The 26,903-nt window shown below is 40.0% G+C and overlaps 3 pseudogenes; 2 read left to right on the top strand and 1 right to left on the bottom strand.

Annotated features, from left to right (window-relative positions):
- Window positions 1-2,058: 2,058 nt before the first annotated feature.
- On the bottom strand, window positions 2,059-2,177 carry LOC148473195 (5S ribosomal RNA; annotated as a pseudogene).
- Window positions 2,178-14,334: 12,157 nt separating this feature from the next.
- On the top strand, window positions 14,335-14,453 carry LOC148473194 (5S ribosomal RNA; annotated as a pseudogene).
- A 6,274-nt stretch (window positions 14,454-20,727) lies between these two features.
- Window positions 20,728-23,294, top strand: LOC148473193 (zinc finger protein 862-like; annotated as a pseudogene).
- Window positions 23,295-26,903: the final 3,609 nt, after the last annotated feature.

Raw genomic sequence — 26,903 nt, 5'->3', positions numbered from 1 at the left:
TAGCCCACCCCATGTCTATTGGGTCATGCTTATCTGAATATTTGATTTATTTGAATACTAGCTGTTGCCTGTAGCTTCACCAACAACGAAGTCGCGTCTGCCAACATTTTTATATTTGAGATGTTCTAGTTGTATTGCTTTGCATAGGGTCCCTGTTGTGGGAGTGGCCATGGTACCAGTACCGCTATACAGACTGGAGGCAGCAGCGCCTTCACCCACCACTCAGAACCAATGTCACTGTGCGCTCTGTGCACAGACTGCTATGTAGCCTATCCTAGTCATGTTAACACAGGCACAAAGCCCCTCTCCCACCACCCCTTACCAGACGTGCGCATGGTGCCACACCTATCTCACCAATATCACTGTGTGCCCTGTGCAGACTGCTATGTAGCCTATCCTAATCACTGACCACTCACTCCAATGTCACTGTGTGCCCTGTGCACAGACTGCTATGTAGCCTATCCTAATCACCGACCACTCACACCAATGTCACTGTGTGCCCTATGCACAGACTGCTATGTATCTTATCCTAATCACCGACCACTCACACCAATGTCACTGTGTGCCCGGTGCACAGACTGCTATGTAACCTATCCTATTCACCCACCACTCACACCAATGTCACTGTGTGCCCTGTGCACAGACTGCTATGTAGCCTATCCCATTCATCCACCACTCACACCAATGTCACTGTGTGCCCTGTGCACAGACTGCTATGTAGCCTATCCTATTCACCCACCACTCACACCATTGTCACTGTGTGCCCTGTGCAGACTTCAATGTAGCCTATCCTAATCACTGACCACTCACACCAATGTCACTGTGTGCCCTGTGCAGACTGCTATGTAGCTTATCCTAATCACCACCCTCACACCAATGTCACTGTGTGCCCTGTGCACAGACTGCTATGCAGCCTATCCTATTCATCCACCACTCACACCAATGTCACTGTGTGCCCTGTGCACAGACTACTATGTAGCCTACCCTAATCACCGACCACTCACACCAATGTCACTGTGTGCCCTGTGCACAGACTGCTATGTAGCCTATCCTATACATCCACCACTCACACCAATGTCACTGTGTGGCCCTGTGCACAGACTGCTATGTAGCCTATTCTAGTCATGTTAACACAGGCACAAAGCCCCTCTCCCACCACCCCTTACCAGACATGTGCATGGTGCCACACCTATCCCACCAATGTCACTGTGTGCCCTCTGCTATGTAGCCTATCCTAATCAAGTGAATGCGGGCCCAAAGCACTTCTCCTCCCACCTCTTACACGTCACGTGTGTGGTGCCACACCTATCTCTTGCATTGATGATGCTAATACATTTTGTTTTTGTTATTGCTCGACTTTAACTTGATAACTTGAGATGAAACAAAATGCAGGTTATTTCTATGAGTTTCCACTACAAAATGATGCAGCTAATATATCCTATTTCCCAAAATTTATGGTGTGTACTGTTCCATCTTTGATGTATATTTCTAAATTTAGAAATGTAGCTTTGGTTTGGCTGAAGTGAGTTGTAAATTTGAGATTGCGTTAGTTTATCTCCATGTGCAATTACGGAAGGAGTCAAATCAATATTTATATATTTTTCCTATATAAGCCAATAACTAAATGGTGTTACATTAAAGAAATTATCAGGCTGGGAAAACAAGTAAAGAAAGGCAGCAACAGATGAGGCCCTCAAAAAACAAGCTGGGGCACTTCATAATTATACCAAGGAAAAAGAAAACAAGAATGGCTGTTGCTGGGGCACTCTTAGATCAAAATATACATAAAATATAAAACTTTTAATGAAAATAATTGAAATTCTACAGATCCCCTTGCTAAACCAGAATGCATGGATGTGGCGAAATATTTAAAATTGTTCCGGGTATTTCCTGCGCATTTATAATGAGATATTTTAAAATATCATGTTTGTACCATATGAAAAAATGTGCAGGAAAAGGATACCTGCAGTGACCCTAAATTTAACAGATTTTGAATTGTTAGCATGTGAATACTAGGCTTAGTAACAACTTTGTACCAATACAATTCTTACGTGTTTAAACCTACAGCACCTGGTATTCCCAGGTGGTCACCCATCCAAGTACTGACCAGGCACAACACTGTATAGTTTCCAAGATCAGGCGAGATTGAGCATATCCAGTATGGTATGGTTGTAGGTAATATATTCAGGATGCCCTGGTATACAACAGCAATAGTAATTGTAGGACTATCTCAAATGAGGAATCTGCTTTATTTAAATAAATTATGCAGAGTTCAAAAATAATATTGCACAAGCGTACTTTAATTGTGTCACAGGTAAGTAATATTATATTCAAGATATCACATATGGATAATCTGATATTTGTGCAGTTCATAGATATACAAATTATAATTTCTGTGTATTGCAGCAAATATTGTGTCTGTCTGTGACATCACCAATTATGTCAGACAGAACCATGTAGTGTTGATATCACATTAACCCCAAACATCTGTATGCTGTATATTGAGATGCTTCTTTTTTCATATATATATACTGTATATATAAAAATAGAGTAGCACTCACTTTATAGAAAATGCATCAGCTGGGGTGCAAATACTTAAGCCAGTCCAAGGGGAAAAGCCATAATATTCAGAAAAAAAGTGCACTCCCCAGGCTCTTTAAAAATTTTGAAAATATACTCATCATTTTATTGTAACATCCATGTAGATAGCGATAGCCTTTGGTTGACGTTTCAGTCCATACACGGACTTTTCTCAAGACCAGCTCCTGCCATATCACTAGACAACAGATTACCTCACTAATCCCAGGTAAGATCAGTTTCCTGGGAAGGATGACACCAGTAACACCTGTGATATGAGCACAGGTGTCATAGTCTCTCGTATAGCAGTGTTACTTATAGTGTATACAGGCCATGGGGCATCGAGCCTTGCCAGCGGAATATCTGCTTGCATAAATTGACATAGAAATCAGCGTATTACTCCAAGCAACAAGGCAAAATAGATAAGAAACAGCAGTAGGCAGGGTAATGAATCCACATGTTACCTCCTCCTAATTATGGGGTCAATTGTTTAAACACAGAGCAGATCAAATTGCAGAGAAAATGTATATAGCACTGTAGTAGCACAAAGTGTTTCCCATACAAGATGTGGCACTCAGCAGCTGCACTGACAAAGCAAAATAAGTAAACAGCAGCAATAGGCAGGGTAATAAATCCACACGATACCTCCACATAGTTATGGGGTCAAGCGTTAAAACACAGAGCAGATCAAACTGCAGAAAATTATATGTATATAGAGCGCTGTGACAGCACAAGGTGTCTCCCACACAGAATGTGGCACTCGGCAGCTGCACTGATACTGCGGTCAGGCAGCTGGTATACATACGTGGCGGGGTCACCAAGTTCGGTGTCCGGTCCGTGCACTGACCAGACCTCCGTCAGTGTGCAGGACACGCGTTTCGCCTAGTAGGTGGCTTGTTCACCTCTCCATTGCAGCGTCATGTATGGGTGGTGCTTTTAAGCTAAATTGCCTCCTCCTCATGAATATTCAAAGGGGCATGTCATCTGACACCACTGGACAGAGTGAGACTCTATGAAAAGTGAGTCCCGCCTCTAAAGCTTGTCATTGCATGGCAACATAAACTAGAGGCCAAATATGCTAAGTAGAAAGCATAGAGTCGGGTTGGTCTGATTATTTTATCTGCAAATAATAGCCACCGACGCCAGCCAGAACAACTAAAGTAAAACAAGTTACATATAAGTGGTCAGCCCATTAGAGCCAGATATAATACACAGTATGATACCAAATACCATGTTATGTTCAAGATATATCACACATGTGTTCTTTAAGAGGAATGGAGAAGAATACTTGAGATTTGAGTGAAGAGGTCCACTTAGCAGACAGAGGAAATCATGAAAACCTGACCAGTACAAGGAAAATCACTAAACCCCAATTAAACCTGGGATAAAAGGACCTGCTATTCAGTCCTTATTGTTATGAGTGTTCACCTAAAATAACTGTGCAATACCCATAAAGAGTCTCTTCCCTAAGGAATCCCATTAGAAAGGGGATGCGAGCTTCTAAAAAATTAATATTGTAAAAATTATGGAATATCTTTTGTGTTAAGTGAAGAAAAAATAAAATAAATATATCTGCACATATGTTGCCATATTATGTGACTAGTAGTGAAAGGGTGAAAAACCAGTGCCTTGTGAAAAACATATACAGAGTGTTGTGAAAAAATAAACCAGTGGTAAAAAATCATTCTCTAAATGGATATTAAAATGGTCATCGTAAGTAGGGATCGCATTGATCCTCTCATACGACGGCTAGACTAAATATATCAAGTGATGTAGAATCATGATCAGTGTTGCACAAATGTGCAATTATTACAGCCCAAATGTGAGTAAAATTGAAAACAATTATCAGACAAATAAATGAATGAAACCGTGCACACAGAATGTACATACAGAAATTAGAGTGTACGTAGAATGTAAACTAAACCTACAGTATTTAAGAAAGTTATGTATAGGTAACATTGGGAGTAAATCCTATCTTGAGATACCCATCTCATTGTGTGTTTTATATGTATTTACAATATGGGAACAGAAATAGCAGTCTAGGGTTTAAGAACGGGGGGTTATATATACTCATAACAAATGTACAGTTTCTTGCAATAGTTCGAGAGCAAAAACCGCAGTCGTGTAAAAAAGGAATAGACTTGTTGTGGAGTGTGTCTATAAAAACACGCTGTAATTGATGTACTCATTTATTCCTTTGGGAGTAAGAGTACCTAGTTTAAATGTCCATTCATTCTCGTTTCATTAATTCCCGTGTCAAGTCCCCTCCTCGAATTCCAAGTTTCATTTTTTCTAATCCAAAGATCTGAAGATCTTTGTGATTTCCTTTATGGTAAGTATGGAAGTGTAATTTATGAGTTATACCAGTGGTTACCAAAGAGGGTTCCGTGATTCAAGAAAGTTTGAGAACCACTGAGTTATACTATTAATAATACCATAAAGCACCACTGACTGAATCAAACATACAGGTACACCAACATCAACATTAAATATACATAGAATATACATAGATAAATACCAGGATAGCAAACACAGCATGCTTTAATCATCATGAAGTATATACAGACAAATATCAGTACAGAGAGCATACATTTAGGTACATTTTTATTCAGCAAATAAAAGTGAATAACAACATACACGCCCATTCAACCATCATTTTATTCCCACCAACAGAATAAAACTTATTAATATTAAGATGATTCCACCCACACACTCAGTAACTTCCTTGAAGAAGACGGAACGCCGAAACACATTGGAACAGATACATGATCAACATTAAACATCAGGAGCAACAGTGCATCAATTACAAGTGCCACCTCTTTCTGTTGTCCACTAATGTCAGTTGGCCCGTGACCGAGAGGAAACAAGACAGCACAGATACAGTAGAAGCTGAAGGCACTACAGCATCAGCCGGCCAGCGCCGCTGCACACCTGTGTCGCGCACCATGTGACCAGAAAGTAAATGGGCAGTGATGAGAGCGGCCAAAAGAACTGCTTACAGAGCAGCAACCACTGTGCACTAGTGGTTACAGATAGTAACTGAACCAAACCGCTTTATAACTATATCCTGAGCAGGAGGAAGGTGGGCAGTACAGCGGACAATGGATCTGGTCCGTTGGTAATTCCCACCCCTCTGTCCCAAGACATCTTCTACTAGCACACAGCACATCTCGCAGTCCAGCAATCCCCAAACCAAGGACTGTCTGCAATATACTAGTGAGGTAATCATTAGCATGGTCACTCATAACAGTTGGGTGGTGGTACACCAGCCCCTAATCAACTTTATAAAAAGGACCTCTGAGAGCCCACTCTCTACAGATTATAATAATCGCTGACTGACTTATTTCTACACCTGTGACTTCTTGGTAGGTCCTTTCTACATATGTATGTGTATATATATATATATATATATATATATATATGTGCAAAATGGTCCGGCACTCGCCAATCAAAAACGCAGTATGCCTGGGTGCCAATCCAAAAGAAGTGCATATATATATATATATATATATATATATATATATATATATATGTTCGGAGGGCACTCCACAGGTCTCAGCAGCGACAGTAAAACAAACCAGACAGAGCCGGTAGTATATGCCAACATTTCAGCGCTCAGCACTTTTATCAAGACATACAGAGTGTGTAAAAAACAGAACATGAATAGCTATTTACTCACCCCTATGTGTCAATCACCTCCACTGCTGCTCCTGCTGATGATGTCACTCACATGGGACACACCTGCGCTCCGGCCTAACGTACCATTACCAAGACAACCGACAACAAAACCATCAAAGTGGTTTACAGTATGACCTGGGGACAGGGAAATGCATGTAGATGAGTGTGAGCACACGCACCAAACTTGTCAGGCAAATAAACATATATGTCATAAAAAGCAGAAGACATGCAAGCTACAGTATATATTGCTATATTGTGTCACCATGATTGCTTGCATGTCTTTGCTTTTTATGACATATATGTTTATTTGCCTGACGAGTTTGGTGCATTTACATGCATTTCCCTGTCCCCAGGTCGTATTGCTCTGTTTTTTACACATTCTGTGTGTCTTGATAAAAGCGCTGAGTGCTGAAACATTGGCATATACTATCGGCTCTTTCTGGTTTGTTTTACTGACGCTGCTGAGACCTGTGGAGTGTCCTCCGCAGGGGCGCCGAGAGGGGGGGGGAGCGGGTACAGATTACCCGGGCCCGGGGCATGGCAGGGGGCCCGGGCCGCTGGAAGATGATGACGTCATCATCCCGCGAGGCTCTCATCCCCAGAAGGCGGCGCGGCTCCGTGTGGCAGCGGCAGGTGGGGCCTGTATGGAAGGATTACGCAGCAGGAAGAGGTGAGCGTGGGGCGTGGTGCAGCCGGGGCTGGGCATCCATGTTTGTGTGGGTGCAGCATGCAGGGAGGCCGCTGACAGGGTAGAGCCGGGACGGGTGACTGGTCTGGTGTCTCACTGTGACTGCAGTGAGTCAGTGACTCCGTGTGAGACTGCCTGGCTCAGCTGCACTGAAGGAAGAGCCTGAGTGCCATTACCGCCACTGAGTGACCGTATCTGGGGTGTGAGCCTGTGTGGGTGTCAGTCTCAGAGTCACTGTGAGTGTGACTGTCCTGTCCATCAAATATCAAATGCATTTTAGATATATATATATATATATGAATATATTTAATATATATACAGTGTATATATATATATATATATACACATACATATATAATGTATGTATCTATGTGTGTGTGTATATATATATATATACACACACATAAATATATACACACACACATATATATTTATATGTGTGTGTGTACATATATATATATATATATATATATATACACACACACACACATATATGTGTGTGCATATATATATATATATGTGTGTGCATATATATATATATATATGTGTGCATTTTTATATATATATATATATATATATATATATATAAACTTTGACAACCTGATGACAAGGCCTTATTGGTCTTGAAACGTTGGTTATTAAAGTTGTTCTTCTCGCTTACCAAGTCCGTGGAGTGCCGCCTGCTGCTGTTTTTTACAGCCTTCACATAGCTACATCATTCTAGGGAGGGCACCCCGGCATTACTATTAAGGAATTGTGAGTGCCCCTCTACATGATATATATATATATATATTTATTAGGGATGTGCAGGCTCGGATAGGTTCGAGTTTGCACGTGGAGTTCGATTATTCCCTCCAAAAAAACAGAACTCAGAAAGAGGCAAAACGTCATCTTACATGGACGAACATCATTATTCCTGGACAAAAGTTCCTCTGCATCAGTCTCTAAATCAGGCCCCAAGTCAGTAGTGTAACTAGAACTTTGTGAGTTCCCTGTACCCTGACTGCATATAAGTACATTTTTTTGAGGTCTGAGAAGAATATTGGACATTGATATCTTTTTTTTATTTATTTTTTTCTCCAGTAAAACAGCATTTTCCACAGCAATTGTGGATGCGATTGTGGATGCAGTAGCAGCGGGAGCTATTGTGAAGACTTAGACTATATGGACACTGGATTCAGAAGTGAGGTAAGAGCTGTAATAATTTGATGATTTTTGTGAACATTTTGGTATGTGGGGAAGTTGGAAGAACATGTGGGGATGTTTGAGTGGAATATTGGACATTGACATCTTTTTTTTTTCCTCCAGTACAGGTCCCTCTATAGCGTTTGTGGATGCAGTAGCAACGTGAGCAAATGTGAAGATTCAGACTATATGGACACTTGATACAGCAGTGAGGTAAGAGCTGTGCTAATATTTTGATTATTCTGAACATTTCTGTAATGGGGAAGATCTGCTGGGCATGTAGGGAGGCAGGTATAGGATCAGCAGTTGGAGGGATTGCTCAGGGCCAGAGCTAGGTGTCTCTGCACCCAGCGCCGTCCCGTGCCTTTACTCCTCCCGCTCCTTCCCTGCGCCCTCCCCCTGACTATACCATTATACTTGCAGCTGTAGGATGGAGAGCCGGGATTTTCTTCAGCCACACCCAGCGCCCCTGTGCAGCCGCACTGACAGAACGTGTCAGGAGCCGGCCCTGGGTATGCTGATCCTTGTAGTGCCATGTTAGAGGATCTAGGGGTGCAATTAGGTGAGTTAGCTCTCAATTTAGAAATATTTAAATGATTGTGCTATAATGTAGTATCTATTGTTGTAGTTGTCTATTATGAGAGGCATGTATGGCATTCGTGGTTGGAGGGTATACTGATCCTGGTATTGACATGTGGAACATCTTGGGGTGCTTCTAGGTGAGTTTGCTCTCAGTTTAGAAATAAATAAATGTATGACCCAAAGTAGCTGCTATTATCATGTAGCATAGGACCACCAGAGCAAAGAAGCCTTGCTGTAGTTGGTGGCTTACTATATATTTGCAAATGTATGTAACTGAGATTTCTGCATTGCTATTAGGAGTAGGATGAGAATCTCATTTGCTGGTCCTTTGCAGTGTGTTGGGGGAATTTTGTGGGCATGTAGGGAGGTCTGGAGGTCATGGCTTCTTGCGGCATGTATACAATTTTTTGGGCCTCTAAGTTTCTGACTGTCCACCTACAGTTTATATAGTCAATTGAATGGTTTTCTTCAAAAGTGGTATAAATATATAGATACTGTATTGTATATCTGTAAAGAAAAATTTTGCTTCAGTCTTAGAGTGAAATGAGGAGGTCAGAGTGGCATGTGAATTTTTTATAGTTGCTTGTGCAATGTGAGAGCTTGTGGTCTGAGGGTATATGGTGTCATTTTCTGTTTCAGTAAGTAATTTATAAACAACTTTTAATTATCAAAAAAATCATATATTTGCTGTTATTTTACATTACATTACTTAGTTGGTTAAGAGTACATCAGACAGTGGAGCTCATTCAGACCCGTTCGCTATGATGCAAACGCTCGTAGCTGCCGATAGTCGCACTACTGCGCATGCATCACAATGCGTGTGCGTGAACCTATGTGAGAGATCGGGAAGCGGTTGCTCGTAGCGTATACACTGCCCAGCGGAGTGAGTGACAGGAGAAGCCGTTTGTGGGTGGTGACAGGGGCAGGCCACTAGAAACGGGGGAGCGGAGGTGCGAACGCAGGCGTGCCTGAGTGTTTCAACGCCGTTTCATATGCGTGCATAATTAACAGGCAGCGTCATAGTACCACGTCACTTGGTTGTTGTTCACATCTGAAGTGCTCGCAGTGCTTGTGGCAGGGTATAGTCAACCTCAAGCGCTGCGTTCGCTTCCGATGGTACCCAATGTACCGATGCTTTCATACAGTTCCGGAGATGACATGCACCAGTGGGCATCTACATACACAAAGCGATCGCACGCCAATACATAGTGGGCATGCTAAAGCCCTGTCGTGCAATTGCCTGCCATGCCGTAATTTAGCCGAATTTGCATACGCTGGGAGCGAGCGTACACATCTAGCGAGTGGGTCTGAATCAAGCCCAGAGTACGGTGCTAGTAAAGGGGAGATGGTCAGGTGACACTGGCAGCCTAACTAAATGAATCCCTAATTTTTTGCCAAGTGAGTTCTAAAATTACATACAGTTCAATTTTTAAATATTTTTAACACTGACTATGACACGTGTCTGGGAAAAAACAGGGCAAGGAAACCTGCTTCTACCATGGTTATCATGTCTTTATTAGAACCTTTACTGCAATTAGCTAAGACCCTCCTGAACTTTCAGATAGCTTTTTATGGTGTTCTGTATCATCCAATTGCAGTAAGTTGCAGAGCAAGGTTCATCAAACTGTTAATGAAGCAGATAACTAAACAGCAATACCACCTACTTAACCCTAATATATATGTTCATTTTAGGGGAATTGTTGCCATGGATTTTTATCATCATAAATCTGGCGCACAAAAACGTAAAGAAAAAAAAGCATGTGTAGGATTTAAAGTTTCCTCCCATTTGTCTGAGCATGAAAGTCAGAAGGAGGAAGATAGTTTAGCCAAAAAAACAAGTGAACTTGACATTGATAAAGTCAATGAAAATGTAACTGTTATTGTTGTTGATGATGATAATGGTGGTAGTGGTTCAAGTAGTATGATGATAACTTGTACTTCTGGCACAGACACTACACTAATTTCAGAACCACACTCAAGTTATGTGCCTAAAGTTGGTGTCACTGAGGGTTGTACTTCTGGCACAGACACTACACTAATTTCAGAACTACACTCAAGTTATGTGCTAAAGCTGGTGTCACCGAGGGTTGTGCCACATCATATTCAAAGGTAGCATCTAATGTCGAAGTAGGCAGCAACAAAAAGCTACTCGATTTTGATATAGGCCGTCTCCAAATGGGTTTTTCAGCAACTGAATTAGAAGATGCAATTCAACGAGGACCAGAACCATACCCAAAATTTTTCCCGCCTGATAAAGATGGCACCCAATTTCCTAATTATATACTAAATTGTCATTTAAAGAATCAGTTCCTCGTGATTGGTTAGTATGGAGTAATTCTAAGCAAGCTTTGTTTTGTTTTCCCTGTTGTTTACTCTGCAAACTCCCAGAAACACATCGTTCCATTTTGACCACAGAAATTGGTTGGGGACCTTCTAAAGGTTATAGGAAACTCTACAACAAAATACCTGACCATGAAAGTAGCAATAATCACCGTACATGTAATGTAGAGTGGCGAAATTTGGAAGAAAATCTTGCTAAAAATACCACAGTTGATAGTTTATTATTGCAAAAAATACAGAATGAAGCACAAGTCTGGAAAGCCTTATTACATAGATTTCTTGATGTAGTTCTGTTCCTTGCAGAGCGTGGATTGGCTTTTAGAGGATCTAGCAACCTAGTTGGACATCCAAAAAATGGCAATATTTTAGGAATGTTAGAAGTTGTAAGCCACTATGACCCTTTGCTTGCAGAGCATTTGAAAAAGGTGAAACAGGCACAGATGGAAAAAAGAAGATTACAAGTACATTATTTGTCAGCCGAAATTCAAAATGAATTTATTTTATGTTGTGCTGAATATGTTTTTAACTGCATACTAAAGGAAAGAGAAACTGCTAAATATTTATCTATCATTGTAGATGCAACACCAGGCTCTGCACACATGGAGCATACTACATTCATTTTGCGTTATGTTCTTTGCACAAACAATGAATATGACATTGAAGAACGATTTTTGGAATTCGTAAACTGTAACAAAAAAATCAGGGGAAGCCATTGCAGATTTAATTCTGCAAACACTTAAAAACAATAGTATTCCAATAAGTGATTGTCGTGGGCAAGGCTACGACAATGGTTCTAACATGAGTGGAGCATACAAAGGCGCCTAAGCTCGAATTTTGCAAGCTAATCAACTTGCTATTTTTTCGCCCTGTGCCTGTCACAGTTTGAATCTGTGTGGTGTCCATGCAGCAGAATGTTGTCCTGAGGTTGTTAAATTTTTTGGAGTAGTACAAAAGCTGTACAATATATTTAGTGGCAGTCCTCAGAGGTGGGAGATTTTGAAAGAAAATATTGGCGCTTCACTCCACTCCATGTCAAAAACACATTGGTCTGCAAGGGTAGAGAGTGTCAAGCCAATTGCTGAAAGACTTCCTGGGATCCAGAAGGCAATTGAGTCAGTGTTAGAACTGAATCTAACATCAGAAATCCGAACAGATCTAAATTCTGTAACCAACTACTTGGAGTCATTTGATTGTATTTTGATGGCATCTATTTGGCTAAAAGTCCTTACAGCTATAAATTACAGAAGCACAGTTTTGCAAGCACGAAAGACCACAATCGACAAAGAGGTTGAAAATCTTTTCAGTCTTGTAGAAGATTTAAAAATTATCAGAAATAATTGGCAAGCCATCTTAAATAAATCCAGACTGGTTGTTGAAAATTTGGGCATAACAACCGATTTTAGATCTTTTCAGGAAAGACGCCAAAGAAAAAGGACCAGATTTTTTGATGAACCATCAACTGAAGAAGATTTCTCTAACTCTTCTCCGGAGGAGATGTTCAAGTGGAAAGTATTTCATGTTCTTTTGGACAATGTTATTGGCAATATGACAACACGATTTGATGCAGCAAAAGCCATAAATTCATTGTTCAATGTTTTGTGGACCTTCCCTAACTTAGAGGATAATGAAGTTCGAGAAAAGGGAAAACAACTACAAAAAAGATATGAAGGTGATATTAGTGAAGCTATTTGCGATGAGCTAATACACATTAAATCAATAGCTCATTCAAATTTAGAGGAAGATTCTCTTTCACCTATCAAACTAATAAACCAACTGAAGGTACTGAAACTTGATCCCCTGTTTCCAAATATTGTCATTGCTTTAAGGTTGTTCTGAACCATACCTGTAACAGTGGCTCAAGCTGAATGCTCTTTCAGTTGTCTCTCAAGAATAAAAGATGTTTTAAGATCGACAATGACCCAAAACCGGTTAAACGATTTAGGTTTGCTATCAATAGAGGCTAATTTGGCAAGAAATTGTGACTTTTCAAGTGTCATTGACTTGTTTGCACAAGTCACAAAGTGACAAAGCTCGGAAAGCTCCAATGTAATACATCCTAGGTACTGTATGCTGTAAAAATTCTAGGCTTTTAAATTTTTATCTGCAATGTGCTATAGTGTGAGCCTGTGAGGTTGTGAATATGTAAAGTATTTATTTTTGGTTTATGGCTTTAAGAGTTTTGTCTACACATGTTACAGTTATTGATCATTGCAAGTGCAATTTATGAAGGAACCAAATTTGTTTCAGAATTATTTAAATTGTTTTGATGTTTATAAACTAGAAACCCTGTCGGATGTAACGGCAGTTTTGGAATTTAAATTGTATGTTGATTTACTTTACTACCGCACTGTGTAACTGCAGATCATGACACACTTACACTTGGTTAGAAATGTCTGCATTTTATTTACAGAAGAATTGAGTTCTTTAAACTAAATTATTTTGATATTTATGTTTTAAAATTACTGTATTTTATGTCAAAATTAAATTAATCTACCTCTATAACAAAAATTAAATTTTATTTATTTTTATTTATGTTGTTTACATGAGAAAATGTATAAAATAAAGCTGTTGCACTTTCAATTTTGTGTGTTTTATTATATTATCTAAACACATCCAGCTAAAACAGCATCTTTTATGACACTGTCATATCATCCTAATTGAGAATACTTTAATCCCAGCTGCCGGTAGATATGTCATGCTCCTGTGGGTGGGTGCTTCTAACATGCCAGACACGCCCCCAAAGATGTGCAGCCCTGCCCCTAACATGTGACCACACAACCTCCTTTTGGGCCCTGGGAAGTTACTGTACCGGGGCCCAGGATTTCTCTTGGCAGCCCTGGCCCTCCGTCCATATATATATATATATATATATAAATAAATAAAACACAAAAAAGCAACTAATATACAGCATACAGATGTTTGGGATTAATGTGATATCAACACTACACAGCAATTACGGTTCTGACATAATTGGTGATATCACAGACACACTTCAGTGGATTAACATTTATTAATACTCTTAGGAGGTTACATAATTTTTGCTGCAATACACACAAATTATAATTTGATGTATATCTATGAACTGCACAAATATCAGATTATACATATGTGATATCTTGAATATAATATTAATTACCTGTGACACAATTAAAGTACGCTTATGCAATACTTTTTTTTTTAACTCTGCATCAATTATTTAAACAAAGCGGATTCCTCATTTGAGATAGGCCTACAATTACTATTGCTGTTGTATACCAGGGCATCCAGACTCTCCTGAATATATTACCTACAACCATACCATACTGGATATGCCCAATCTCGCCTGATCTTGGAAGCTATACAGTATTGGGCCTGGTCAGTACTTGGATGAATGACCACCTGGGAATACCAGATGCTCTAGGTTTAAACACATAGGAGTTGTATTGGTACAAAGTGGTTACTAAGCCTAGTAAGAGTGCCCCAGCAACAAGCCATTCTTGTTTTCTTTTTCCTTGGTATATGTTATATTTTGGGGTTTGGGAGCACCACCAACAAGGTGTGATGCTAGCAATACAAACATTGAGAGACATGGTTGGTTAGTAACAATTTGATTGACAATACGAGCTTCTGTGCGGTACCCTGCCCTTTGTTTCAAAGCACTTTTACTGACTGAGTCTTTAGTTTCAGGTTCCAGCACGAACTTCTGTATTGTCTTTGGGAAATTAATATAATATTTAGACCAGATCCTCCTTGCTATCTAATTAGGAGATCATATTACTATTCCATTTGCCAAAAACATGGTTAATGACATTTTGTTCTAAGCACAACCTACTCTTGAAAGGATGCAGACCTTCATAAATTAAGATCAAGTATGCAACGAAGGACATAACGACCTTGGAGAGCTATTTAAACCATAAAATCACTCCCAGGGGTCTACGACCTAAGATCTTCCCGGCTTTCAAATTAGCCACAGATAACCTCAGTAAAGATTGGGAGACCACCCTTCTTAAATGCTCTCATGACCTCATGTCTATACTCATAAAACATAATCACATCACACTCGATGAGAGTGAGAAAGAGATTGAGGAACTGGGGGAAAAATTGGAGAACTGGGAGAGAGATACAATGTTCCAAAAAACATTTGAGAAACACAAGAAAGAACTTGAGGCATACGAACTAGAAATAATTGAAAGAAAGAGACAAGTTCAATAGGGATAAACGTGGCTTCCAGTCTGGCAATATTTTCAGATGGAACAGAACAAATACTAAAAGGGAACCCTATAAACCACAAGAAACTTATACATCTTCTGAGATGGAATCCTCAGGTGGAGAAGACTTTCCAGTGAATGATTTGACCAGGCCATTCAATCTAAATCAGCGGCAGGAAATGTATGAAGAACATCACTCCCTAGCTCCTTCATTTTTAGGACCAGGAAAAGGAGCAAGGACGAAAGCTACACACTACACAAGAGGAAAAAACAAGACAGGGTGAGAAGGGGCCTAGGGGGACCCAGACTGGGGCTAGCGACTACCATCCAGGTATCCAATCAGGACCCCGAAGAGATAGCAACCATCAATCAGAATGTGAAAGTAATTAATCTCTCCAATAGAACACTCACAGAACTAGAGATTTCTATCTTAAGCAAGGGACTTTCTTTCTCACCAACAAGATCCTTTGACCGGTTTGGCTGGGAAAAGGATCTAAAACTATTCGGATGTAAATAACTGTTGAAAAACATTTTGCTAATCAAAAAAGACTATTTCCGGAAGAACAAGAACCCATCCCGGATATTTCGCCATTTAGTGGTAATGAGAACCTCTGGGAAGTTGACTTAGCTGTCCGCATACTGGAGGAACTTCGACAGTCCAACACTCAGATTGATGTTACACCAAATCAAACTAGACCTATTTGCAAGAAAAAAATCAAACTTTTTTCCTCAAGAACATACCAGCCCAGAGGTAGAAATCTTTCAGAAGTTAGTGTCAAAAGATCTGGACACACTCCATGAGAAGAAGAAATTTAGGAAACCCATCTATGGTAACCTGAGTAGACAAGAAATTAATACACTGAAGGAAATTCAACAATGGAAGGAGGCGCTTATTAAGCCTTCAGATAAAGGAGGGGAATGTAGTCACCTGGCCCTTAGAAATGTAGAGGTGATGCACCAATTAAACGATGAGAGCTGCTACAGAAAGATTTTATTTAACCCAACTGAGAACTTCACCATATTCTTTAGCAGAATGATTTATCAAGCTCCGAAGGAAGGCACAATTCTCAAACAGGAACATGAATACGTGAAGATACACAATCCGAGAATCCCCACTTTCTACTTGCTCCCCAAGGTCCACAAGAACATACAGGAACCACCTAGCCGACCAATTGTCTTGGATATTGGGGGGCTATCTGAGAGAGCCAGCAGATTGGGATGTCTTGGGACTAGCTTCGTATATACAGGACACATCTGACATTTTACGCAAACTCCATGATGTAAGATTGGAGAAGCATCAATTTATTGTCACTTCGGATGTGGGATCCTTATATACGTGCATTGATCACGAGTTGGGTATTCAAGCAGTAAGTTGCTTCTTACAGATGGAGGAACCCAGCCCTTGTCATCAATTTCTACTGGACTTACTCAAATTCATTCTGACGCATAATTACTTCACTTTTGGTAACCGCTTCTACATGCAAACGAGGGGGACGGCAATGGGGGTGGCATGTGCCCCCACATATGCAAACCTCTTCCTGGGCAGGTGGGAGCGGGAAACTGTTTTTGGCGAGACCATGGACCAATACACACAATATATCGTTGGATGTTGGCGCTACATTGATGACATACTGATGATATGGGAAGGTGATGAAGATTCACTTTTATGCTTCATCAGTAGCCTCAACACAAACTCCATAAACCTAAAACTGACTCACCATTATAGTCAAGCGTAGGTACCATTCTTGGATCTGAAAATTTACAGAACAGAGCAAAGGTTCATTACATACGGAACAGTTTTGAAAAAAGACTGCAACTAACAGCCTCCTACATCAAATGAGTGCATACTTCCCTCCCACAGTGGAGAACTTGCCTAAAGGGGAGTTTCTGCGATTAAAACGCAATTGCTCGGACATACAAGTCTATAAAGAAAAAAGTGTGGAATTAACTGAGAGACTGTTAGAAAGGGGCTACAGTAAGAAAGCCAAGCAAAGTATCTCACATGTTCAGAGGGAATCCTTAATCTCCTTGGAAGATTTGCAGAAAACATCTAAAACAAAAGTTAAACCAGAGGAACTAAGATTTATTGGGAGTTTCTGTAGAGCGTGGAGAGACATTCAAAACATAATACAAAGACATTGGCCTATCCTACATCTGGATGAGGACCTATCCCAGATACTAGGGAGTAAGGTGGCCAGGGGTAGCGGAGATCAAGAAATCTAAAAGATACCTTAGTGTAGCATTCCCGCTAGGCTTCTATCGCGGGGCGCCGCGCCCTGCCCCTTTTTTTTAGTCAAATGCGCCCTGCCCCTTTTCTAGGGCCACGGCGTCCTGCTGTCCTCCCAGTGACCTGTTAGTGTATTCCCGCGCCCCGCCGCGCTGACAGGCTGCTGAGCTATTAGAGCTCATGCAGCTGTCAGCTATCTCCGGCTGCCGATCACCCCCCCTCCATGTGTAGCAGCATCGCAGATTGGACGGCTGTGTATCTTGTGAGATCTAGGAGGGCTGGGTTTGCCTCTCCCGCCGAAGCAAACCCAGCCCTCCTGTCTCAGTGAAAATATAAAAGGAGACGTCAGTGAGGACCTTACCCTTTTGGTGGCCATTTTGTGAGCAGCTCTGCAGCGGCATGCGCAGTTCGGCTAAAGCTACTGCTTCTCTGCTTTCCCAATGGACCAGCCTCAGGCTCATCCTTCCTGGGTTAAATGATCACTTCTGTATGATTACTTTGAATTTTAGTGCTGCCAGAATTGAGCACTATATCCACTATATAAAGTGCCATGTGCCCCCTTAGCTTTAATCTGGCAGCATTATATACAATATACATGCTATATGAAAGCAAAGGGTGTCAATGATCTGCCAGATTTAAGCATAAGGTGTTTATATACTGTAGCAGAAATAGGCTGCCAGATTTTAGATCAGGACTAATCAGGTGTTATATGCTATACATGATGTGCTGCCATATTTTAAGCTCAGGTCTTAGGTGTTATACACTATACATGTGCTTCCAGATTTAAGCTCAGGTCTTACAAGGTGTTGTACATTATACATGTGCTGCCAGATATAAGCTCAGGAGTCAAGGTGTTCTAGTATATAACACCCTATGACACCTGAGCTTAAATCTAGCAGCATATGTAGTATAATACTATAATATATAGTATACGTATACCACTATATATTACAGTAGCATACATGTGCTGCCAGATTTCACATTGTGTCATGTGTTTATACATGTGTTGATGATTTAAGATCAGGTGTCATAGGTGTTTATACATATGCTGCCAGATTTCACCTCGTGTCATATGGGTGTATATATGTGCCGACGATTTAAGATTAGGTCTCACGTGCTCAAAGATGAAAGTTCAGGTGTCATAGATGTTTTTATACATGTGCGGACATATGTAAGCTCAGGTCTCATAGGTGTAATACCTATGACACCTGAGCTTGCATCTGGCAGCACATGTATAGTATATACGGTGTTTCAAGTGCTGCCAGATTTAAGTTCAGGTGCATTAAGATTTTTTTTTATAAAAAATAAACAAAAAACAACATCAAATATTGATTGTAAGCTTAGAAAAAGTGCTGATTAGTGTCATTTAAAGATCAGTGATAATGTCTAAAATAGACATTATCACTGATCTTGAAATGACACTAGGGGTCCTATGCATGAAGCCATTTTTTTTACATAAAATTAGGCAAAAAATGCATAACATACAGTATGTACTAAAAACACATTTGCAGGAGATTCAACAGAAAACTCGGGCAAAGTGCCAATTGGTGCTGTAGATTGCAGTCCCCATTATTGTCAATGAGGAATGCGTTCTGACCCCTAGGTATCATGTAACCAACCTATAAAAAGTGAAGATTTTTATATTTTGTATGAAGACAATTGTTTATATGATCATGGGTATTTGAGGACCACACTAATTATATCCTATCCAATATGGGAATGTTTTCCAGATTGCCTGTAGGTCCTTAATCAAATAATATACAGTAGTTTTGCTTCACCTGTATTGACTTGTACATTAATTTAGCACTTTTACTTTGAATGTGTAACTTCATTGGATTATCTGGAAAACATGATCTGTTAAGGTGCCTGGATCCATGTGTTTTGTTAAATTGAATTGTTGGGTAGACAGTGAATTTTTGTTTTAATCTCTTAACTTCTGTATGTTATACTTGGAACACCTGGCCAAATATTTTTGTAATCATACAAAGTAAATTCTCATTCATTCGTTATTTTAAAGCAGGGATGGGGAACCTCCTGCCCGGGGGCCGTATAAGGCCCTCGGAATCATTTGGTCTGGTCCTGAGCTTTTTTCTGCTAACCTCACCTTACTAGCAGGATGCCTAGAATGACACCGTGCAGCCAGAATCTATGTAGCAGTGCCGCCTGGAGCATCCTTAGGGCATTTCAGACGGTCACACCGCTGCCCTTACAGCTCCCCGAAGCATGCTCAGGATGCTCTGGGCATTGCTGTAATCACCGGCAATTGTGGCACAGCCCCCTTATGACGTCACCCGGAGGGGGTGTGTCCTGCACCGAGCCCGTGAATTAAGTTATATATATCAAAATGGCCCTCGTCAGAAAACAGGTTCCCCACCCCTGCTTTAAAAGCTACTGTAATCCTTTTTTTTTTTTTTTTAATTCTTTTTAGGTTTCATTTTTTTTAAAAATCATTGTGCAACATTCCTTTCACTTAATCATGTTAAGAGTGAGACTGCATGCTTTTGCATAAAAGTTTCTGAATGTGAGAATTACATCTCTGAATCCTGGCGCTCCTCATGCTTCTAACCACAAGATCCAAAGCAGCGGCTCCTGGCTCCAACTACTTCCCTCCACAACTGGGCTCCACGTGGTTACCTCAACTTGCCTAAGGTGAGTACCAGGCATGTACTGTGTCAGTGGTCAGTTGTTCTTAGGGTTAATGGTCATGGTGTGTTGAGCGTTTTTTTTTTTTATTCTAGACCAGTCACAACTCCAGGCTCACCTGTACACCATCACGGTTACCAACCATTGAACTGGCACTTCCGTCCTTGCATCTCTGACTCCTGGCGCTCCTCAGGCTTCACACCACAAGATCCAATGCAGCAGCTCTTACTTTGTTCCACACCTCAACTTGCCTAAATTGAGTACGCATGTACTGTGAGTGATCAGTTGGGCTCAGAGTAAGTTGTCAAGGTATGTTCTTAAATATTTCTTTTTATTCTAGAGAAGGCACAACTCCAACCTCACCTGTACACCATCACGTTTACCAACCATTGAACTGGCACTTTTGTCCTTGCCTCTCTGACCTCCCGTGCTTCTCAGGCTTCACACCACAAGATCCAAAGCAGCGGCTCCTGGCTCCAACTACTTCTCACTACACGGTGACCTCAACTTGCCTAAGGTGAGTACCACGCATGCACTGTGTCAGTGGTCAATTGTTCTCAGGGTTAGTGGCCACGATGTATCCTAAAACTCTCTTCCCCATTTCCTTTACAGTAGAAAACATGCCTACTGTTAAAAGAAAACTTAAGGAACATAAAAAAAAAGAAATAGGATGGAAATGTTTGAAAATAAGTGCTATGTTTTCAGGAAAAAAGGTAGGCACACAGATTTTCGACACTAATAAACTTACTAAATTTTAAAAGCTCTGTAAATGATTTCATGCTGAAATCAGAAAATAAGTAATCAACATTAATAAAGATATTTATTAATTGCAGAAAACAAATGCAGCAGAGCCAGATCCTGTACCTAGCACCTCTGCAAACGCAGATGAATTCATTTCCACATCAAATTCATTGACCACAGTACACACAAATTGTAATCCAGATGATCCAATATTGATTTCATGTGAAATCAATGAATATGAAGATAATATAGATCCAGATGTGCCTTCTCAATCCACAGTTTTATTGGCCAACTGTGAACAGAATTTAAAGAATGACTCTTTGGTTGATCTATTAGAAGAAAGGTGCTCTTCTAGTGATGATACACACACAATAAATGAGCTTGTGGACAGCACTTCTCAAAAAAAAACAAAAAGACACAAAGTTGGATACCAAAAAAAATGGAAAAGAAAATTCCCATGGCTTCTTTGTAAAAAAATGGTGAAAGAGAGTTTAATATGCCAACTGTGCTCCAAACACCTAAGTAATGATAACAAATACAATAAATCTCCAGAGATGAATAATGGTATGTGCACAGTAGGGCTTAACAAAATCAAGGAGCACTCTGTTTCTGAAATGGATAAAGTGGCAATGCAAACAGAAATTATCCCTTTAAGTGCAGAAGGCTCACAGAACCGAAAAAAATAGGCCAGATTCGGAAGAATTTAAAGCTGTGGAATATGCTATGAAGTGTTTGGAATTTCTTATTGAACATAATATACCACATACAACTATTTTTAAACCATTTATTGATTTTTGTATTGAAGAGTTAAAATCTCCTGTTTTAGCCCCTCTTAAATAAGATAAAATGCCTTATACGCAAGCTACCAAACAGTAAACAAATTTGTTAACTCAATGGCCAGTGTTCAAAAACAGCAAGTTATGCTGTCTTTACAGAAGAGTCCATCCTATTCAATAATAATTGATGAAACCACAGACGTCAGCAACAGAAAGCACTTGGCTACTGCTGCAAAATATATTAAAGACGGAGAAGTTACAGTGTCCTTTATTTGTGATACAGAGATTCCAGATGGAAATCTAAAACTATTTTTAATGCTCTTTCACAAACTGGAGAAGAATGTGGAGGGTATGAGAAATTAGTTGGATTTGGAAGTGATGGCGCCAGTTCAATGGTTGGAAAACGTGGTGTAGCTGCCAAAATAAAGACCAAAAACGATAAGGTTATTTCTATCCATTGTCATAACCACCGTTTAGCTCTTGCAACTAAGAATACCTTTGAGTCTTTGGAACCATTTGTTAAAATGGATGAGCTATTGACCAGCATTTACAAATATTATAAATACAGCTCTGTCAGAAGCAATAACTTGGCTGTAATACAAAAAGTATTTAGCAAATGCAAAGGTACCAAAATAAAAAAGGCAAGCCACACAAGATGGCTATCACATGAAAATGCAATTAATTCAATATGAATTAAGCAATCAATCATTGAGGATTTAGAAAAGGCTGTTGTAAGTGGTCAGTCAAAGACTGCAATGGTTTTGAATGGTCCAAATGCAGAAGGACTTCTGAAACTTTTAAAACATTTACATTTTTTTCAATTTATTCATTTCCTGTGTGATGTCCTGAGCCTACTTTCTAAACTTGTGTTAATTTTCGAAAGACGAGATGTCGATCTAGCTACCATACATAGCAATGTTTCCACTACAATTGCTGCTTTAAAAAGAAACGGAAGCCTGGGGGTCAATTTTGTCGGAACCTTGAAAATAATGCAAGAAAAGTTGGAATTGAGGCTCCTATATCGGCACCAAACTGTAATTTTGAGGAGCATGAAAGATGTTTCATAGACCTCTTAGTAGAAAGTATTTCTGAGAGGATGCAGAATGTTTCTACACTTAGTTTGCTTAGTGTCTTAGATATGAGACATCTTAATACTGGGGAAGGTGTTGAATTTTATGGTGTGGCTGAGATGGCACAGCTTGCTGAATTTTATCACTTGGATGAAGACCTTTTATTAACAGAATGGGAAGATTTTAAGTCTGTGTTCCTGGAAAATGAAGATGACAATTCTGAAAATGAAAGATTATCCATGGTCAACCTGTACAACACTTTAGAAAAATCTGAGGACACAGTTGGAGTAGCATTTCCTCACATCCAGAATCTTGTTGGAATTGGCTGTGTTCTTCCACTCTCAACTGCAAAAATAGAAAGGACTTTTTCACAAGTGAAGTTGATCTTAACTGATCACAGAAATCGTCTCAAGGTGGAAAATGTGAAGTTTATTAGCCATAAAGCTGAATGGCAAGATAAACTTAAAAGAGGCTGTGAGGCACTGGATGAAAAAACAAAGCAGATTCTTTTCTTCTACCCAGTCAATGCTGGCCACCCACCACACTATATCACCAGAACTCCTGCACTCTAGATTCCCTGCTGAAAGACAACACATCTGACCTGACCCACCCAAGCTACAAGGAGCCCAGCCTGTGGAGACTGCATTTTCATCTTTAAACTGGTGAGTATTGAGACAAAAGTGGGGTAAAATTGCTAGATGGAGGATGTATGGCCCTAAATATGTCCTTAATCAAGTTATCAGAGTCCTTTTTGCACTTGCTTCTTGATTCTTCAAAGCACACCTTCATTTTATTTGGAAGAATTAAGAACAAAAGGACAAGATCTTCTCAAAAGAATAAGCTGTGCTTTGAGGAACTGTTAATTGAGTACAAAAGGACTCTTGTAATATGCATTGAGTTTATGTACGATTCTCTTTTTCAGTTTCTGCGTTGCCCCTACAAGGGAAATAATGCCAGTGACACGGACACATCCAGCTGACCCTGGATAAAAGAGTTGGACCCTTCTGTGATAAACAGATGTCACGTCATCTGCACCATAGGACATTAGATGAGCAGTACAAACTACATGGAGATGGTGCTATTGCTTGATATGTTAGAAAATTGTTAGTGGTACAGTAAGTAGAACTACATTGGTAATTTAAAGCTTTAAAATGATATACTTTTATTATTGTATGCAAGTCTTCACTTTCAAATACATGTGTGCTTTAAAATCATTAAGCATTAAAAACAAAAGGGTTGAAAGAATAAGCATCCGGGTGTCTTTGTACACATTTTGTATGTCAACACTTTCTCCTTAAGCATTATGTAGAAAATGTTACCTTTGTAATTTAAAATGTGCCCTCCAAAATGAAATATGTGCCCTCCTGACTGAAAAATGTGCCCTCCTCGGTAGTCTGCACCCTGCTCTAAAAAAATCCTAGAGTGAACACTATTAGTGAGTAGTCATTTCATCAGACACTCAAAAAGTGAGGTGACAAAAGGTTCTTTCCCGTGCAGATCTTGCAAGGCATGCCAACACATGGTAAAATGTGACCACAGTGGACAAATATGGTCAGCCAACTCAGTTGAAAGAATTCATCAATTGCAACACAACGGGGTGTCATTTACTGCATCATTTGCAGTTGTGACATGAAATATGTTGGCATGACCTCTAGGCCATTTAAAAAAAGGATTTTAGAACATGCTGGTACTATCAACACCACATCAGATCTCGCAAAGTTTAAGAAACTGACCTCTGTGGCACATCACTTCCATACTTACCATAAAGAAAATCAAAGATCTTCAGATCTTTGGATTAGAAAAAATGAAACTTGGAATTCGAGGAGGGGCCTTGACACAGGAATTAATGAAACGAGAGAATGAATGGACATTTAAACTAGGTACTCTTACTCCCAAAGGAATGAATGAGTACATCAATTACAGCGTGTTTTTATAGACACACTCCACAACAAGTCTATTCCTTTTTTACACGACTGCGGTTTTTGCTCTCGAACTATTGCAAGAAACTGTACATTTGTTATGTGTATAATAACCCCCCGTTCTTAAACCCTAGACTGCTATTTCTGTTCCCATATTGTAAATACGTATAAAACACACGAGATGGGTATCTCAAGATAGGATTTACTCCCAATGTTACCCATACATAACTTTCTTAAATACTGTAGGTTTAGTTTACATTCTACGTACGCTCTAATTTCTGTATGTACATTCTGTGTGCACTGTTTCATTCATTTATTTGTCTGATAATTGTTTTCATTTTTACTCATGTTTGGTTGCAATAATTGCACATTTGTGCAACACTGATCATGATTCTACATCACTTGATATATTTAGTCTAGCCGTCATATGAGAGGATCAATGCGATCCCTACTTACGATGAACATTTTAATATCCATTTAGAGGATGATTTTTATACCACTGGTTTATTTTTTCACAACACTGTGTTTTTCACCCTTGTAATTCACTACTAGTCACATAATATGGCAACATATGTGCAGATATATTTATTTTAGTTTTTCTTCACTAACACAAAAGATATTATATAGTTTTTACAATATTACTTTTTTAGAAGGTCACATCCCCTTTCTAATGGGATTCCTTAGGGGAGAGACTCTTTATGGGTATTGCACAGTTATTTTAGGTGAACACTCATAACAATAAGGACTGAATAGCAGGTCCTTTTATCCCAGGTTTAATTGGGGTTTAGTGATTTTCCTTATACTGGTCAGGCTTTCATGATTTCCTCTGTCTGCTAAGTGGACCTCTTCACTCAAATCTCAAGCATTCTTCTCCATTCCTCTTAAAAAACACCTATGTGATCTATCTTGAACATAAAATGGTATTTGGTATCATACTGTGTATTATATCTGGCTCTAATGGGCTGACCACTTATATGTTACTTGTTTTACTTTAGTTGTTCTGGCTGGCGTCGGTGGCTATTATTTGCACATAAAATAATTAGACCAACCTGACTCTATGCTTTCTACTTAGCATATTTGGCCTCTAGTTTATGTTGCCATGCAATGACAAGCTTTAGAGGCGGGACTCACTTTTCATAAAGTCTCACTCTGTCCAATGGCGTCAGATGACATGCCCCTTTGAATATTCATGAGGAAGAGACAGTTTAGCTTAAAAGCACCACCCATACATGACGCAGCAATGGAGAGGTGAACAAGCCACCTACTAGGCGAAACGCGCATCCTACACACTGACGGAGGTCTGGTCAGTGCACGGACCGGACTCCGAACTTGGTGACCCCGTCATGTATGTATACCAGTTGCCTGACCACCATGTCAGTGCAGCTGCCGAGTGCCACATTCTGTGTGGGAGACACCTTGTGCTGTCACAGCGCTCTATATACATATCATTTTCTGCAGTTTGATCTGCTCTGTGTTTTAACGCTTGACCCCATAACTATGTGGATTTATTACCCTGCCTATTGCTGTTGTTTACTTATTTTGCTTTGTCAGTGCAGCTGCTGAGTGCCACATATTGTATGGGAAACACTTTGTGCTACTACAGTGCTATATACATTTTCTCTACAATTTGATCTGTGTTTAAACAATTGACCCCATAATTCGGTGGCGGTAACATGTGGATTCATTACCCTGCCTACTGCTGTTGCTTATCTATTTTGCCTTGTTGCGTGGAGTAATACGCTGATTGAGAGTGACTCTGCTTTCTACGTAATTTTATGCAAGCAGATATTCCGCTGGCAAGGCTCGGTGCACCATGGCCTGTACTCACTATAAGTAACACTGCTATACGAGAGATTACGACACATGTGCTCATATCACAGGTGTTACTGGTGTCATCTTTCCCAGGAAACTGATCTAAGCTTTCACCACCTCACAACTAGTAGAGCCGTTGTGAGACCTATTGCTGCATTAGATGGGAACTTACCTGGGATTAGTGAGGTAACCACTAGCATGGTCATAACAGTTGGGTGGTGGTACACCAAACCCTAATCAACTTAATAAAAAGGACCTCTGAGTGATTTCTTGGTAGGTCCTTTCTACTATATATATATATATGTATGTTCCAATAAGGCCCGCACTCTCTGCAGCAATACCGTCCATTAGGGGTGCAACCTCAATGACACCATCAGAAAAAATCTGGAGGTCCACTTGTATCCAAAAAATCACAAACTGTGAGGGCACTCACCATTGCAAAAAAACATCCTTTTAATTACATACCACCAGTGTTATA

Source organism: Taudactylus pleione, unplaced genomic scaffold, assembly GCF_031769625.1.
Source record: "Taudactylus pleione unplaced genomic scaffold, aTauple2 ptg000959l, whole genome shotgun sequence".
Classification (NCBI taxonomy): Eukaryota; Metazoa; Chordata; class Amphibia; order Anura; family Myobatrachidae; genus Taudactylus; species Taudactylus pleione.
The sequence above is the reverse complement of the archived record's forward strand: the minus strand, read 5'-3'. Positions and strand labels throughout refer to the sequence as shown.